We start from the raw sequence: 13,317 nt of genomic DNA on the forward strand, positions 1-13,317 counted from the left end.
CATTGAGTAATCAGTATTCTGTTGATTCTTCAGAACATTGGGTAATCAGTATTATGTTGAATTTTCTTAACATTGGGTAATCAGTATTCTGTTGATTCTTCTGAACTTTGGGTAATCGGTATTTTGTTGATTCTTCAGAACATTGGGTAATCGGTATTCTGTTGATTCTTCTGAACATTGGGTAATCAGTATTATGTTGAATCCTTTGAATATTGGGTAATCAGCCTTCTGTTGATTCCTCTGAACATTTGGTAATCAGTATTATGTTGACTCCTCTGACCATTGGGTAATCAGTATTCTCTTGATTCTTCTAAACATTGGGTAATCAGTATTATGTTGATTATTCTGAACATTGAGTAATCAGTATTCTGTTGATTCTTCAGAACATTGGGTAATGAGTATTATGTTGAATTTTCTTAACATTGGGTAATCAGTATTCTGTTGATTCTTCTGAACTTTGGGTAATCAGTAATATGTTGAATCTTCTGAACATTGGGTAATCAGTATTCTGTTGATTCTTATGAACGTTGGGTAATCGGTATTCTGTTGATTCCTCTGAACATTGGGTAATCAGTATTATGTTGAATCCTTTGAATATTGGGTAATCAGCCTTCTGTTGATTCCTCTGAACATTTGGTAATCAGTATTATGTTGACTCCTCTGAACATTGGGTAATCAGTATTCTCTTGATTCTTCTAAACATTGAGTAATCAGTATTCTGTTGATTCTTCAGAACATTGGGTAATGAGTATTATGTTGAATTTTCTTAACATTAGGTAATCAGTATTCTGTTGATTCTTCTGAACTTTGGGTAATCGGTATTCTGTTGATTCTTCAGAACATTGGGTAATCAGTAATATGTTGAATCTTCTGAACATTGGGTAATCAGTATTCTGTTGATTCTTATGAACGTTGGGTAATCGGTATTCTGTTGATTCTTCAGAACATTGGGTGATCGGTATTCTGTTGATTCTTCAGAACATTGGGTAATTAGTATTCTGTTGATTCTTCTGAACATTGGGTAATAAGCTTTCTGTTGATTTCTTTAAAAGTTTGGTAACCAGTGTCCAGTTGATTCTCTCAAACAGTACAAATTACCTTCTTTTAATAAAATACCAAAATTATTTGATAGTGTATGTGTCAATTGGCCAACTTTTAATTCTACCAAAATTGTGTCCATTTTAACTATATATATGTACTATATTTCTCAGTAAAAGTTATGTAAATTTATCAATATATTATTTTTTCTTACAAGAAAACAAACAAGTAGCATATTATTATGGTTAGTGGAATAGATCTACTCACACTGTTTACTTTCATTGGTATGTTTTGATACAACACAAAACACGAAAAGGATTCTTATCTCCCCAATTTAGAAGAGAGTTGTTACAGTTGAAACAGTTTCGCGCAAAGCGTTATATTCACACAATTTTCTTCACCTTTGCACAGACAGAAGGAACACAGACATACAACAACACTTGTCGTCCAGTTTTGAGCGATTTTTGAATGACCACATTGTAGGATCTTACCATCTTTCCTTTGTATGACACCCACTGTCCCCGTGCGCAGGGCTTATTTTTATTTGACTACGGGACGATTACCATGAATCATTGAATTCGCAGTCACGACACATTTGTTTATTTTATTGTGACTTTATCCTTTTAAAGTTACAGTCTCTGACCAAATACTTCATAGATTACTCAATTGTTCTCACCAGTAAATTTGTTTTTTAATGTGTGTTTGTTTTTACATACACACAAAATGCCACACTCACCCCGACCCCGTAAGCTGGAAATAATAAGAATAAGCAAGAAATATGCACATGATTTAATCACGCCACCTGTCAACATCTTTTATTGAAAAACGCTTTTATCGCACGTTCACTTTTGAAACAATTGCAGAAAGAGCCGAAATACGCATCAGAGAAAAACGTTTGATTTTATTTTTCATCAAAGCAGTGAAATATCTGTGCTGTGGTCGTCGCAGGGATCAAGCTTTGAATTATAGCTTTATAAGCCTCGAGATTACCGCTGATATACCAGGAGACAGAAACAAAATAAAAAGAGGACTAATTATGGTTATTTTGTTCTAGAACTTTCATTTTTATATTTGCATACACAGTATAAAGATAAATTTGGTCTATAAATACTACTATTGGTTCGACATCTTCGAAACCTGCGTGTAAATTGATGTTGGTGGAGTTTGTAGTGAAACCTGATAATAATGACAACTTTCCAAAAACTGAAAACAATGTAATGTATATGTTTTAGGTTTTGTTGCTGTTTATTTTACTTCTAGAATTTTAATATATTTCATAAACTACTTACAGGAAGGTTGAGGCAACCTGATACGAACTGTTATGGTTATAAGCTTGTACCATCATTTGAGTCAATTTCATAATTAGTTATGTGATATACAAGCATATCATATGTTTTTTATTCCTTTACGGATATATATATATATATATATATCCACAAACTTTGGTTATTTAGTTTCATCATCTGTAATGGCAGCAACATAAGAAAGGCGTTGAGACTGACTACCTTGTCCTAGTTAATTTATTTCTTTGTTCGTTTAAATAAATAATGCCCATCAAATAATGCCCGATTTGATATTAAGGTAACATTTGACATCCGAATTGAAAGGTTTGGCACTTTTATGTGCATTGCTCGCTGAGTATGACATCATCTAAATGTATCAGTCGACAAATGCTATGAAGGGAAAAATCACGAAGTGACCATGTCGACTGGACAAAGAAAGCGAGTTTACCTTTTGAATTCAAATGCGTTTTATTTGTTCAGTTCTACTTGGTTTTCATCATGACTAGTTCACCAGATAATTATCTCGAGAGACATAAAACCGGTGAACTATTCACTTTTCCAGTGAGGACTATTTCTCTAAGTTCACACATACACTGTTCTTGTTGTTGATGTGTATAAATAAAGATTGTTTTAACCGTCTTTCAAATGAACCCAATTTCTTTATTCCTTATGCAACTTTAAACTCGGCCAATTTATCAACTACATAATACGCCCTATATTTCCTGGTCGAATAAGTTGTTATTTGCGGTTTTGCCTGTCTTCTACTTGTTATAAAACGAGCTTACCTGAAACTACCATAGCTACTGAGTATGCTGGAATTATATATTAATTACCAACTATTTTAAAAATTTATATAGTGCAAAGAAGATCATACTGTGAACAAGTATAATACTAGAGGAAAAACAAAAATTCAAACACAAATACATGAGTAATGATTTGGTTTAGTTTGTTTTGAATTTCGCGCAAAGCTACACGAGAACTATCTGCGCCAGCCGTTCTTGATTTAGCAGTGTAAAACTAGAGGAAAGGCAGCTAGTCATCACCACCCACCGCCAACTCTTGGGCTTCTCTTTTACCAACGACCGTCACATTATAACGCCCCCTAGGCTGAAAGGGCGAGCATGTTTGGTGTGACGAAGATTCAAACCCGCGATTCTGGGATTACGAGTCGAATGCCTTAACCACCTGGCCATGCCGGGCCATGCGTAATGAACCTTTTTCATATTTTACGCACCCATTCCCTCGGTGGCTTAGCGGTAAGCCCGAGATCGTATAACATTGAAAATCGGGTTTCGATAGCCACAGTGGACCGAGCATAGATAGTATATTTTGTAGTTTTCGTACTTAGCCAACAAACAAACCCATTTTACCCATTTTCTATTCGAAAAATTAAGGTGCTATTATCTTATATAATTTTTCGAGCAATTCACGTAAAGTGTTGAACCAAAATTGACACCAACTGGAAAGTACCGGTTTATTTTTAACTATTACACAAGTCACGGTTTAAAAGAATACGAAAGTTTTAATATTTCTCCCAGTTTTCACAGTAGAAACATATTTGTTTATGACGTATGGTGTATCAATGAACTTTGATATGTCTGTTACTGATAACCTAGTGGATGTTCATTTAAAGGTTCTATTTTTAACATCAAAAATGGTTCCTTTAAAATATTTTGACCCAATAAATTGTGCGACTCATTTGGAAGTCAATGTTAAATCGTTTGTTTAACAATACCAGCCAGAAATCAAACGTAAATATGTGGTGGAAGGTAAAAGTGACAAAGACCAGGCTGTCGATAGGGTTAACAGCGACAAAAATCAAGCTGTTGATGGGGTTAACAGTAACAAAGGTCAAGCTGTTGATGGGGTTAACAGTGACAAAAGTCAAGCTGTTGATGGGGTTAACAGTAATAAAGGTCAAGCTGTTGATGGGGTTAACAGTGACAAAGGTCAAGCTGTTGATGAGGTTAACAGTGACAAAAGTCAGATTGTGGATAGAGTTAACGGTGACAAAGGTCAAACTGTGGATGGGGTTAACGGTAACAAAGGTCAAACTGTGGATGGGATTAACGGTAACAAAGGTCAAACTGTGGATGGGATTAACGGTAACAAAGGTCAAACTGTGGATGGGGTTAACGGTAACAAAGGTTAAGCTGTGGATGGGGTTAACGGTAACAAATGCGAGTAGACAAGAACTGCTACTGTAACAAACTGTCCACCCGTTATAAGTGATAACAATGTTTCATTGATTGATTATTCTGTAAGCACACATATCACTCCACAGTTTTTAAATACATGTAAATTTATATAAACTTTGAAATATAATAAAAGCTGTATTCATTTCTCTTTTCTTTCCAGAGATGGCCAAGAACTATCGGAAGCTCATTTTAAAAATATGATTAACAACCAATCATATGATTGTGAGGAACGACCAATTGGTAAAGATGGCAAGTGTTTCGATTTACTAATTTATGTAAAAGGGCAGTGAAAATTAGTGAGGTTTATTTATTTCTACATTTAGCTGAATTACGGATGCACACAAAGTTATTTTTAGCCCTTTTGTGTTTTTAATGGAATGAACGGGAACACACACACACACACACACACATATACACTAGCGTATAGCCTATTGGAAATGACAGAGCAAGTACTCCCACCCTCGCCCGCCCCATACCATACCCTAACCTCATGTTTCATAGCTAATTGAAACAAATTCATTTGGAGAATATTAAGCTTGACCAAGAAAGAAGCAAAAAAGTACAGTCGAGGCAGTCAAACGTTTAAAATTAAATCTATATTTTACTTTCATGATAATTTATGTACTTGACTCTAAGTTAGGTGATCCCACGCTACAGCTTTAATTTTGGTTTATTATATCAACATTCACTACACATATAAGGTTTCACGTCCCACTTGCACTCCCGTCACTAAAATCGTAATGGGCAGACAGCAATTGAATTATTCATTCCAAATAAATGCAATTTGGTGTTTACGACTCTACTTATTTCAACTGACTTCTTTATAGGTTAGGTATACAAGTTCAGCGATAGTTGATCATAAAATGTGCAAACGCAATAAGGAATATAAATATATTTAGTGTTGATTATTGGAGGCACAAGTGTGCCTTTCTATGCTCTCTCTGTTGGTTCTGTGATAATACTATAAGTGTAATTATTTATTATTTATTCAATATCTCTATTTTCTATACTTTATCTTCACATATGCCCTATTTTCGTATACTAAGATGTCTGTCTTGTGAGCTAATTTCTGTTATGTATAATAAACACTTAACATTTCGCTTTACAACTTCTTTAGGAGCGTCCACGAAACCACGAACCGAAACTGACAGTGCATAACTTTAAATGGCTTAAAATAATGAATTATAACATAATCTATAAGGTTTATTTCTACAGCGTGCTTTTGACGTATTGAGGGTCGAAGTTTATAATTTTAAAACAACAAATTTAGAAGATGTCTGCTGGAGAATGTATGACATTGAATTTTATCAGTGTCTTTGTTATTCAAACAAAACATAGTATGTCTGTTATGAACATTATTGAAGGATGTATAATATTGAATATTATCAGTCTCTTTGTTATTCAAACAAATAAAAGTATGTCTGTTATGAACATCATTGAAGGATGTATAACATTGAATATTATCAGTGTCTATGTCATTCAAACAAATCATATTATGCCTGTTATGAACATCATTGAAGGATGTATAACATTGAATTTTATCAGTGTCTATGTCATTCAAACAAATCATAGTATGTCTGTTATGAACATTATTGAAGGATGTATAATATTGAATATTATCAGTGTCTTTGTAATTCAAACAAATAATAGTATGTCTGTTATGAACATCATTGAAGGATGTATAATATTGAATATTATCAGTGTCTATGTCATTCAAACAAATAATAGTATGTCTGTTATGAACATCATTGAAGGATGTATAATATTGAATATTATCAGTGTCTATGTCATTCAAACAAATAATAGTATGTCTGTTATGAACATCATTGAAGGATGTATAATATTGAATATTATCAGTGTCTATGCCATTCAAACAAATAATAGTATGTCTGTTATGAACATCATTGAAGGATGTATAACATTGAATATTATCAGTGTCTATATCATTCAAACAAATAATAGTATGTCTGTTATGAACATCATTGAAGGATGTATAACATTGAATATTATCAGTGTCTTTGTTATTCAAACAAATAATAGTATGTCTGTTATGAACATCATTGAAGGATGTATAATATTGAATATTATCAGTGTCTATGTCATTCAAACAAATAATAGTATGTCTGTTATGAACATCATTGAAGGATGTATAATATTGAATATTATCAGTGTCTGTGTCATTGAAACAAATAATAGTATGTCTGTTATGAACATCATTGAAGGATGTATAATATTGAATATTATCAGTGTCTATGCCATTCAAACAAATAATAGTATGTCTGTTATGAACATCATTGAAGGATGTATAACATTGAATATTATCAGTGTCTATATCATTCAAACAAATAATAGTATGTCTGTTATGAACATCATTGAAGGATGTATAACATTGAATATTATCAGTGTCTATGCCATTCAAACAAATAATAGTATGTCTGTTATGAACATCATTGAAGGATGTATAACATTGAATATTATCAGTGTCTTTGTTATTCAAACAAATAATAGTATGTCTGTTATGAACATTATTGAAGAATGTATAACATTGAATATTATCAGTGTCTATGTCATTCAAACAAATCATAGTATGTCTGTTATGAACATCATTGAAGGATGTATAACATTGAATATTATCAGTCTCTATGTCATTCAAACAAATCATAGTATGTCTGTTATGAACATCATTGAAGAATGTATAACATTGAATATTATCAGTGTCTATGTCATTCAAACAAATCATAGTATGTCTGTTATGAACATCATTGAAGGATGTATAACATTGAATATTATCAGTGTCTATGTCATTCAAACAAATCATAGTATGTCTGTTATGAACATTATTGAAGGATGTATAATATTGAATATTATCAGTGTCTATGTCATTCAAACAAATCATAGTATGTCTGTTATGAACATCATTGAAGGATGTATAACATTGAATATTATCAGTGTCTATGTCATTCAAACAAATCATAGTATGTCTGTTATGAACATTATTGAAGGATGTATAATATTGAATATTATCAGTGTCTATGTCATTCAAACAAATCATAGTATGTCTGTTATGAACATCATTGAAGAATGTATAACATTGAATATTATCAGTGTCTATGTCATTCAAACAAATCATAGTATGTCTGTTATGAACATCATTGAAGGATGTATAACATTGAATATTATCAGTGTCTATGTCATTCAAACAAATCATAGTATGTCTGTTATGAACATTATTGAAGGATGTATAATATTGAATATTATCAGTGTCTATGTCATTCAAACAAATCATAGTATGTCTGTTATGAACATCATTGAAGAATGCATAACATTGAATATTATCAGTGTCTATGTCATTCAAACAAATCATAGTATGTCTGTTATGAACATCATTGAAGGATGTATAACATTGAATATTATCAGTGTCTATGTCATTGAAACAAATCATAGTATGTCTGTTATGAACATCATTGAAGGATGTATAATATTGAATATTATCAGTGTCTATGTCATTCAAACAAATCATAGTATGTCTGTTATGAACATCATTGAAGAATGTATAACATTGAATATTATCAGTGTCTATGTCATTCAAACAAATCATAGTATGTCTGTTATGAACATCATTGAAGGATGTATAACATTGAATATTATCAGTGTCTATGTCATTGAAACAAATCATAGTATGTCTGTTATGAACATCATTGAACGATGTATAACATTGAATATTATAAGTGTCTATGTCATTCAAACAAATCATAGTATGTCTGTTATGAACATTATTGAAGGATGTATAACATTGAATATTATCAGTGTCTATGTCATTCAAACAAATCATAGTATGTCTGTTATGAACATCATTGAAGGATGTATAACATTGAATATTATCAGTGTCTATGTCATTCAAACAAATCATAGTATGTCTGTTATGAACATCATTGAAGGATGTATAACATTGAATATTATCAGTGTCTATGTCATTCAAACAAATCATAGTATGTCTGTTATGAACATCATTGAAGGATGTATAACATTGAATATTATCAGTGTCTATGTCATTCAAACAAATCATAGTATGTCTGTTATGAACATTATTGGCTCGGCATGGCCAGGTGGGTTAAGGCGTTCGACTCGTAATCTGAGGATCGCGTGTTCGAATCCCCGTCACACCAAACATGATCGCCCTTTTAGTCGTGATGTGTTATAAAGTAATGGTTAATCACACTGTTCGTTGGTAAAAGAGAAGTCCGAGAGTTGTCAGTGGATGGTGATGACTAGCTGCCTTCCCTCTTGTCTTACACTGCTAAATTAGAGATAGCTAGGGCAGATAGCCCTCAAGTAGCTTTGTGCGAATTTCATAACCAAACAAACAAACAATGAGCATTATTAAAGGATGTATGACATTGAATATTACCATTGTCTATGTCATTCATACAATATTATGGTATGTCTGTTATGTTCTTTTGTTTTGTCCATATTTTAGAATCTTTGTTGACAATAATCGTTAAGGTATTACTAGACAGTGATAACTATAAGTTATATGTTATTAACTGCGAGTTTTATAGTCCGATCAGAACGTTTCATCGTTTTGATAACTATAAGTTATATGTTATTAACTGCGAGTTTTATAGTCCGATCAGAACGTTTCATCGTTTTGATAACTATAAGTTATATGTTATTAACTGCGAGTTTTATAGTCCGATCAGAACGTTTCATCGTTTTTACTGAGTTCAATTACCAAAATAAACCTTTTCTTTTCACTGACAATAATGGTTCTTACAAAATATAAATGCTCATGTTTTACAAGTTATAAAAGTAAATAATAAATTGTTTACTGCCTGAAATATAGTTGTTTCCAGTATAATTTTGTCATTAATTCAATGCTGGATTTTTGTTTTTCATATCAAATTCAAATACTTTTATAAATAACAAAACTATACATTTCTATTTCATCTTGTTAGTCAAACTAATTATAAATCATATTTTAAAAAGTTACTTACAAAGTTTTATATATACATAAAACATGAATCAATAGTTTTGACGTCCTTATTTGAAACTATAAACTCATTTTTTATAAAAACTAATGAACGTGTTTGTGTTGTTTAAATTTATAAATGCATGCTAAAATGGCGAACACGAGTTTGCTTTTTTGATTTTTACAAAAGAAATGTAATGTTTTATACTTTACTGTTAAAATATATTTCTGTAGGTAAGCCACTGACTGTTAAGATGCAACTGGAAGTCGGATACCTAGGGACAATTAACTCCAAAGCAATGGTGAGTGAGTTCAGTATAAATTAACATTCAATAAAGAGATACAAATTATACAACGTCGAATAGGAAGCGCGTGGTTTAACGCACATAAAACGTTTACGCATAACGTTGGAATAGTCTGTTGTTACGCTTTCAGCTTTTGATGCATTATAAGAGCTACTACAAACCTCGTCATTCTGTTCAAAGCTCTTGTGACAGCGTGTGGTGGTAATTGTTTTCTTCACTCTGCCCCGGCATGGCCAGATGGGTTAAGGCGTTCCACTCGTAATCTGAAGATCGCGGGTTCGAATCCCCGTCACACCAAACATCCTTGTTCTTTCAGCCGTGGGGGCGTTATAATGTGACGGTCAATTCCACTATTTGTTGGTAAAAGAATAGCCCAAGAGGTGGCGGCGGGTGGTGATGACTAGCTGCCTTCTCTCTAGTCTTACACAGCTAAATTATGGACGGCTAGCGGAGATAGCCCATTCTCTTCAATGATACCGTACATTTATGAACATCAAATATTTTGTTTTAATTATTATGACAGAAAAGTTGGAACACTTTAGATTTAAGAGTGATATTTTTCATGTTAGAAAACTGTTTTGTTTGTTTGTTTTTGAATTTCGCACAAAGCTACTCGAGGACTATCTGTGCTAGCCGTCCCTAATTTAGCAGTGTAAGACTAGAGGGAAGGCAGCTAGTCATCACCACCCACCGCCAACTCTTGGGCTACTCTTTTACCAACGAATAGTGGGATTGATTGTCACATTATAACGCCCCCACGGCTAAAAGGGCGAGAATGTTTGGCGCGACGGGAATGCGAACACGCGACCCTCAGATTACGAGTCGCACGCCTTAACACGCTTGGCCATGCCGGACCTTTAGAAAAGTGCAGTAAGTAAATGCTGGTAATGTAGAAAGTAGGCCTGGCATGGCCTAGCGCGTAAGGCGTTCCACTCGTAATCTGAAGATCGCGGGTTCGAATCCCCGTCACACCAAACATCCTTGTTCTTTCAGCCGTGGGGGTGTATAATGTGACGGTCAATCCCACTATTCGTTGGTAAAAGAGTAGCCCAAGAGTTGGCGGTGGGTGGTGATGACTAGCTGCCTTCCCTCTAGTCTTACACTGCTAAATTAGGGACGGCTAGCACAGATAGCCCTCGAGTAGCTTTGTGCGAAATTCCAAACAAACAAACAAACAAATGTAGAAAGTAGTGAGTTTCTTATTTGTAGCCATGTTCCTTTTGTCAGAATTAATGAGATATCATTTATTTACATTAAAAAAACCACAAGTATTTCTGGTTACTCCAACAACACGAATTCGTTCAATACTTACATTTACAATATATTTGGTGTTTCACAACAATAAGTCTTTATTTGGTAATTACTTTTAAAAAAAGTTTATATCTCACAACAGTAATAACACAAGAGTGCAAATTTAAAACTTGTTTTCTGTTTAATAACTAATTATCCATAATTCAACTACATTATCACGTAAGGATTTATTACAAAACGGGGAAAGAACATCTTACTTCGATCAAATTCACAACAATTTTTCTACAAATATAACCGACTATTTCTCGGTCGTTTACACAACTTCTCGTTGCTATAGAAACAAATAACTAATATCAAAAAGTAAGTAATGTCTACATGCACAAACAAACAATTACTATGCAAAACATACCAATGATGTAGCCTGTTAACCGTTAATATACAATCGGTGAGTATCTCGTGGTTTCTAGAGCGATCGGTACGACTCTTGCGTCACGATTATAATTTAACATGCTTTATCCAATTTTTTTTTTACATTTTATCTTGGTGTTTTCCTATCTTTTGTGTTACTTTATACCTAAAAGAAACTAGCCGAAATGAACATGTGGAAGTAAGTGAAACAATGAAGAATATTTACAGTCATGTGTATTTATGTGTCCGAATATTTTTTCATCAGGTAAATTGTTTAACTGTATTTTAGCCCTCCAGTGGCTCAGCGGTATGTCTGCGGACTTACAACGCTAAAAACCGTGTTTCGATACCCGTGGTGGGCAGAGCACAGATAGCCCATTGTGTAGCTTTGTGCTTAATTCAAAACAACAAGAGTCTCTCTGTTTGTTTATTTCAGTGAAAGGCTAAATAAATGTCTTTCTGCACTCCGTCCATCATGATAACACGAACTTCGGATTTTAGGGTTGTTAAACTGCGCAATAACCGCTGCTCCCCCTGTTGAGCAAAATGAAAGTTTCACTGCACGAAAAAAACAGCCGAATAGCCCTAACATGGGTGTAATATCCTTCCCATGATTGTTTGTTGAACTTTCTTTGTCCTTTATAAAGAGAACATTTAAATGTTTATGGCCTATTAATCGTAACTTATAAAGTCAGCTTTCCAGAGTGTATTATAGCTCAATTCTTTGTAATTCATAAACACTACGTTAATAAGGTTCTCATGAAGATTCTTATGAAGATAGAACAGACTCTGGTATCAACATGAATAGCTTGAGCTTTTCTAAGAAGTTCTTGGTTTTTTTATAAAAAAATCCTCTGTGGAAGTATCTGTTGACTTCTGTTTATTGCAGTGTTTTTTTCGTTTTTGAATTTTGCGCAAAACTACGAAGGCTATCTGAATTATCCGTCCATAATTTAGCAGCGTAAGACTATAGGGAAGCCATCTAGTCATCAACACCCACCGCCAACTCTTGGGTTACTCTTTTACCAACGATTAGTAGAATTGACCGTCACATTATAACGCTCCCTAGGCTGAAAGGGCAAGCATGTTTAGCGCGTTATAATGTTATAATGTGTCGGTCAATCCCACTTTTCGTTGGTAAAAGAGTAGCCCAAGAGTTGGCGGTGGGTGGTGATGACTAGCTGCCTTCCATCTAGTCTTACACTGTTAAATTAGGGACGGCTAGCACAGATAGCCCTCGAGTAGGTTTGCACGAAATTCAAAAACATCTTTACAATTAAGCTTTGACCTCCAATTTTCGTAGTAGACCGAGCTAGTAGAGCGCGTGCGCATAGTTCTCTGAGGTAATTATTCCAGTCTATAGTAGTTTTGTCCGCCACGTCTAATTGTCGATGGCACCAATCTATTTAAGTCATTTCAATTGCCCAGCAGTAAATGAGACGAAGACTTGTTACAAAAGGATGCCATAAACCAGTTCCTAACACGCATGTTTACTTTAGTGAGCAAACTTCTAATATTGCAACACCATTCAGTTCTTTCCCCAAATCACACCTTCGTCTTGTGACCTTTTCTGGACACACGTTCAACAGGGTGAATTAATTTGACCTCGCAAAAAAAGAAACCGCATCTTCTTCACTTTTGGCAAGATCCCAAATTGTCATCATCTTCTAGCGCGAGGATAAAACGTGGCTTAACTAGTTGTTGTTTTTTTAATTTCTTACTCGCATTAATTTTAATTATATTAAAATTATATTAAATTTGATCAAAATAATTAAGAAATTAATGGCACCCGCTGATCCACGACTACCGGGTTCTCTGCACAGTGCCGTCCTTAATTTTAAATTAATATCAAACAGTAAAGGCAG

The 13,317-nt window shown here is 33.8% G+C and overlaps 1 pseudogene; it reads left to right on the top strand.

Moving 5' to 3' along the window:
* LOC143236577 (glycine receptor subunit alpha-2-like) overlaps positions 1-13,317 on the top strand; it is a 106,064-nt pseudogene that overhangs the window by 53,078 nt on the left and 39,669 nt on the right.

This window comes from Tachypleus tridentatus, chromosome 13 (genome assembly GCF_004210375.1).
Source record: "Tachypleus tridentatus isolate NWPU-2018 chromosome 13, ASM421037v1, whole genome shotgun sequence".
Classification (NCBI taxonomy): Eukaryota; Metazoa; Arthropoda; class Merostomata; order Xiphosura; family Limulidae; genus Tachypleus; species Tachypleus tridentatus.